This window comes from Setaria italica, chromosome IV (assembly GCF_000263155.2).
Source record: "Setaria italica strain Yugu1 chromosome IV, Setaria_italica_v2.0, whole genome shotgun sequence".
Lineage (NCBI taxonomy): Eukaryota > Viridiplantae > Streptophyta > Magnoliopsida > Poales > Poaceae > Setaria > Setaria italica.
Genome location: NC_028453.1, coordinates 12,868,071 through 12,874,070, shown reverse-complemented (window position 1 = coordinate 12,874,070; position 6,000 = coordinate 12,868,071). Strand labels below are relative to the sequence as shown.

General features: G+C 48.0%; 1 long non-coding RNA gene across 1 annotated transcript; it reads right to left on the bottom strand.

The window, feature by feature from the left end:
• Nucleotides 1–1,100: 1,100 nt before the first annotated feature.
• On the bottom strand, nt 1,101–4,272 carry LOC111256931. The gene is made up of 3 exons (XR_002677187.1): nt 3,908–4,272; nt 1,574–1,653; nt 1,101–1,420 (listed from the first exon to the last, which is right to left on the bottom strand). It is a non-coding gene; the product is annotated as an uncharacterized LOC111256931 (long non-coding RNA).
• Nucleotides 4,273–6,000: the final 1,728 nt, after the last annotated feature.

Below are 6,000 nucleotides of genomic sequence, written 5' to 3'. Positions count from 1 at the left end.
GCCCGCGACGTACGTCCCGGCCCTGCCTGTCGTCTGCCCCAGCGCACGTCGTCGTCGTGGCTTGTCCCGACCCCGGCCGAGGCCGGCCGAAACCGACGCCGCGACGGGGCGCGGCGAGATTGGGTTGCCGCCGCCGCCGCCCGCGCGCATCGCGTCGTGCACCGGCCGTCCCATCGTCAGCAGGCCCGGCCAGCACGCGCGACGGCGACGCGTCGCGTCGTCGCTGTGGCGGCGTACGTGTTGCCCCGTGAATCCTGCCAGTGTGGATGTCTCTTGCAGTGCAGGAACGGAAGATAGATAGGAAAGAAAATCTGCGGCAGCAGAAGAACAATCGTAGAGGGTGGCTCGTTCGGCTTGGTCTGCCACTGCCATGATACTTGTACTGATGATTTTCAGGGCGTGCCCTGTGTTCGTACAAAGCAACATTAAGGGGCTGTTTGGATACGAGGTGCTAAACTTTAACAGTGTCACATCGGATGTTCGGATGCTAATTAGGAGGACTAAACATGAGCTAATTATAAAACTAATTGCAGAACCTTGTGCTAATTCGCGAGACGAATCTATTAAGCCTAATTAATCCATCATTAGCAAATGGTTACTGTAGCACCACATTGTCAAATCATGGACTAATTAGGCTTAATAGATTCGTCTCGCGAATTATAATCCATCTGTGCAATTAGTTTTGTAATTAGCTTATGTTTAGTACTCCTAATTAGTATCCAAACATCCGATGTGACAGGTGTTAAACTTTAACAGGTGTTTCCCAAACACCCCCTAAAACGGCGAAGATGTTGTTTCCCCAGAAGACGGGAGCAAGGCCACGTCCGCCCGCAGATGGTCTGGTAATTCCAGCCCAATGCATTTTACTCCTCTTTTGATGTTGCTTTTGATTTTTCAATGCTGCGGATTAAATCCTCTTCCCTTTGTATCTCCACGATGCTTAACGATTTTATTTCTTTGATTCAATTGAGAAAGTTCTACATTTCCTTCTCGAATCCGAAGCCACTCGAACGCAGTTGGAGAAAAGAAACGAATCCGAAGCCACTCGAACGCAGTTGGAGAAAAAAAAACGAATTTGAATGGAGTGCAATTGATTCGTGCAAGAAAGCTCAAGCTATCTTCAGTTGAACTTGAACAGATAAGGGATGGGGACGGGATCCTCACAGGGATTTATTCCCTGTGCGGGGATGGGGATGGGAAGAAAATCTCCCCTGTGAGCTCTAGCAGGGGCGGGGATGGGGGTCGATCCCGATGGGGAATTCCCAATTGCCATCCCTACCTACGCTCCTACCTTAAGAAACAAGATCTTTCAGAAATAGGGTGGAGTGCTTGGTCACTATAACTACTTGCTCAAGTTAGCCAGACTTGCTTTCAAAGATCATCATCATCGGGAGAGATTGTCATCGCATCATTAGCCTTTCTGCATTAATCAAATGAATGGAACAAACAATTTTGTCAACTGCTCACGCATGGTAGAACGAGATGCAGAAATACTGAAAAGAAAACCAATTGCTCGATTGACAAAGCCAGCTCAACTCAAAAGAGAGAAAACAAAAGGTAGCAGGCTAGTTACCGAATTTCTATTTCAATATCCTCAGTTTGAGGATCCAGTTCTTGCGCCTCCAGGACAGCTTCACCATCTTCCTTGTATTCCTGGACGTGGCACATTCAGGCACATGAGGGCATGACCACACCTCAACAGAATGCCTCAATGTGAAGTAGCTAAACATATTTGCAAGCTAGACATGAGTGTATCTCACTTTGAGTACCACGTGAGTCACGGCCTGACGGTAGGGCAACGCGCCGACTACTTATTTATGTACGTCTCTCAACAGGAATTACCCTTCAGAGCTACACTTTGCCAATTATTCCTGGGGCATGTTAACCGACAGCCATGAGCTTGGTACACCGAATTACGGAGGTTATAGCCACGGGTTTTGTGCACTGAGTTCCGAAAGCTCCGCCAACAGGCTTGGTACATCGAATTTCGAAGGCTACGGCTATAGGTTTAGTGCTGGAGGCTCGCAGCGGCTACACCCTAAGGAGGCACAAATCCTATGCGCGGCAACACACGCTCTTCTCGCCAAAAAGGCAGAAAAGTCTCAATGACTGCTTTACGCACAATCGCGCAGTCTTTTTGTCGCAATGCCGACTACTTATTTTAAATATATTCTCCTAGTGGTGGTTAATCTACTCAAGCAGAACACACCTCAATTCGTGAAAGCTTCGGATCTTCTGTCACGCCTAAACACTAGGACATGAGACGAAGATCTCCGTAGCAGCAGTGCCAGTACGTGTACACGAGACAAAGATCCCACACGCAGTGGCAATGGCTAAACAGGACCGGGAGCCTAAACGTAACAAGCTAACTAATCGGGAGAAATATGACCGAAATAAGAGCATGACACACAACATTTTACATTCATCACTAAATAAATTTCGGTAGTATCTTCAAAATTCTACAATATGCTACATAATGTCTGCATCTCTTTTTGCAGGTCAAGCTTCAGCGACGACTCTACAGGACGCTCAGCGTACCTCCAATGGCTCCGCTAGCTCCCAGGCTCGGGGGCTAAGCACCTATTACTACTCGGAATATCTCCAGTGGCTCAGCTAGCTTTCAAGCTCGGGGGCTAAGCGCCAATAACTACTCGACGTGGCTCCTATGGCTCACCTGACGGATAAGGTTGGGGGCTGGACGCCGCAAAACTACTCGTATGATGACTTGTGTGAAGACTAAAGACCCTTGGATTGATTATTGAATTATTCCAAGATTCTAGGGCTAATAAGCTACACCCAACAGTTGATTTTTCCAAGACAAAGAAATAAGATTCAAGATTTTATTGACCCTCAGCCTGATTCTTCGATTCAACCTAAGGCTCAGGAGCTACTCCATGTGGAGTGCGACTTTTGCTATCCTCCATATCACAATCCAAAGATTAAGATTACAAAATCAAGACTATCAGGGGTTGAGCGCACCATAGCCTCATGGCAGCTTTGAGAAATTTAGCTTTGAAGATTTAGCCAGACAAAGTACTCGAGGAGCACCAGAACTACTCGGCGAGGATCTTAGAAGTATTCGAAGGTTGCTGCACTCGACTATGAAGCGCTCGGGGGCTTATCGGGGATAGATCCCCAGTACCCGTAAAGAAGGAAGAAGGCGGACTCCTACTAGAATTCTCTTGTAATTCTACTAGGACTCATACCATGTAATCCTACTAGGACTCCTACCTTGTACCTGACTAGTAATCCCGTCTCCTGGAGCATATAAAGGAGGGCAGGGATCCATATATCGGTAAGCAAAGACCTTATAGAACCACAATAGAGGACCAAATCCTGAATACCAAACAACACCCAAGCGTAAGGTGCAATATACAATACCCCAAACAGGACGTAGGGTATTACGCTACTCTAGCAACCCGAACATGTATAAATTTTTCTCTTGTGGCCTCGCTTTTACCTTCGAGTTCCAGGTCCGGCGATCCCCCACCAACCACTCTATTACCTCGGGATACCCTTCGATAGGTTGCCGGGTATAAAACACCGACGAGAGGAAAAACATTTATGTAACATTTGTTGGAAAACACTATCCGCTCGAAATCAGGCTAATTAAAATTCCACACATCAACTTCCGCGACATGATGAATAGTGGAATAATCAAGTGGCATGTTCGCTTCAGCTTATAAGACTGCTGAAAAGCTGAAACGGCTGATTTGTTGTGAGAGAAAAATACTGTTTGGTGGCTGATAAGCCGGCTGAATAAGCTGAAGCGAACAGGCTGAAGGTTACAACGAGCCCCAGCTACGAAAACATGGCAGAATAAGCATCACAAGGTAGGTAACGCAGCACGCATGGACGAAATTTCGTCCGTGGATGCGGTGAAGAGAGGAGAAGGTGGGTGGCTTACATTTGAATCGGCCGAGGTCACCTTCCAGGGCGGGCCATGAGGAGCGCGTCTTCACATGCTCGCGTATAAAAACAGTTGAGATCACCATCAGAAATAATGCAGCCAAACACAGAAGAGGGAGAGAGATAGCAGGACTCCAGGAGTTCAGGGGTGGGAACGGAATAGGACTATGAGAGGTAGCATCCATGGAAGAGGGTACCGTGGTCGTCGGTGGAGGAGCCACGGTGGACGCAGGGTGCCGCCATGGCCCGCATCGGCGATTCTCCTCTCGCGTTGTCTCGTGACGAGCAGAGGAGAGAGGGGAGGAAGGAGGACTGGAGGAGGGTTCCGGCGGAAGGACAGAGGCCGGGAGAAGCGCAGGCGCCGTGCCGCGGCGAAAAGTGGGTTTTGGCGTTTTGCGCTTCAGTTATTCGTCCTGGACTCCTGGCCTCGGCTCGCCCTGGTCCCACTGTGGGAGAGTGAACCGGCCGCGGGCGGCAGGCAATCTGGGCGCACCAAGACTTGGTTCACGGAAACGTCTGTGCGCGGGGAGGAACGGAGGGCCTTGCTGCAGCTTGCCAGGCAGCAAGTCAGTCTCTCTCAATGTAGAATACTGTAGCGAAGAGGCTCAATCTAAGTTAGCCTATTTAACCCACGGAGTGGCCTTAGGCGGTGGGCCGGCCCAGCTCTGCCCCTCCCTGGTGGGTTAGCTAGAAGCCCCAAATGTTGCTCTCAGAAAAAAAAAAGCCCCAAATGTACCCTAGTGTTCGTTCCGTTGTGATGATGACGATTGAAGGGCCCATTCCTCTTCATTGGGCCGAGGCCTGCATTGCTTAAGCCCAGTCACTCTTTCGCAAACCACACTGGACGAGGCTATAAATCAATTGGGCTGTCGTGCATGGGCCTGCTGGAATCGAAATTTTTTTATTTTTATATTTTTTTTATGATTTTGCAGAAATAAATAGTCGAACAAAAATTTGCAAAAATGGACCTACGCCGCCGGACCAAACGGCGGTAGGATTCCTTTCGCTGGTTGAAACGGCTAAAGGATCTAGCACGTGCAGTCGTGTTTCACCGGCTGAAATGGTGGTACGGGCCTTACCGCCGTTTCGACCGGGGGTAAGTGCCTGCAGCCGGTTGGAGATGCTATAGCCGATTGAAATGGCTATAAGTACCTTTAGTCGTTTCAACCGGCTATAACTTCATTTTAATTATTTTTCCTTCATTTTTTATGACATTTACTTTGAACAAGCTATAACTCCATTTTAATTATTTTTCCTTCATTTTTATGACATTTATGAAAGTAAATTATGTAGCAATATGTAACTTCGTAATTTGAGGCTATACCTCTGTTTTAAATATTGTTCTTTAATTTTTTATGACATTTTTGAAAGTAAAATATGTAAATTTGTAATTTGAGAGGTAGAGTTATTGAACGAAATACAAGCTATACGATCGTACACATGAAATGGCGAGACTTCCTCGAAACTGGCACCATTCGAATCCGTGGGCGGCCCGCTGGATGGGGGGCGGTAAGGGACTTAGCACCATTTCACCTAGCGCTAAGAACCTTTACCGCCATTTCAACCGGCGTTAAGCATCTACCGCCGTTTGGTCCGGTGGCATAGGCCCATTTTTGCAAATTTTTGGTTCGACTATTTATTTCTGCAAAATCATAAAAAAATATAAAAATAAAAAAATCACAAGTATTCATATTGCTTTATTTTTTTTAAAAAAAAGGATCGTCAGATTGATTTGGAATGACGACGACCCAGCGCGTAGCCACGTGCGGCTGCCGAAAAGCGCGTGCTCCTTGACAACTCAACCGCCGCCGACGCCACTGATCTGCGACCTCCCACCCATACCCCATAGTCCCCCAGATGGAAGGTCGCCCGGCCGGGAGGCCCGCCGTGGCCGGCGGCGCTGATTATTGTTGGTGCGAAGCGCCGGCCGCTGATGTTTCAAGTTCATTTTTTTTTTACATATAAAGATCAGTTTCAAGTTCATACCCATCATGCATGGATGGTCGTTTGCACGGCATCAATGCGGTGAGGACTACTGATGCTAGCTGCTGCCTGCTGCTGCAACTCTGACGGTGTTTTATACCAATGGCG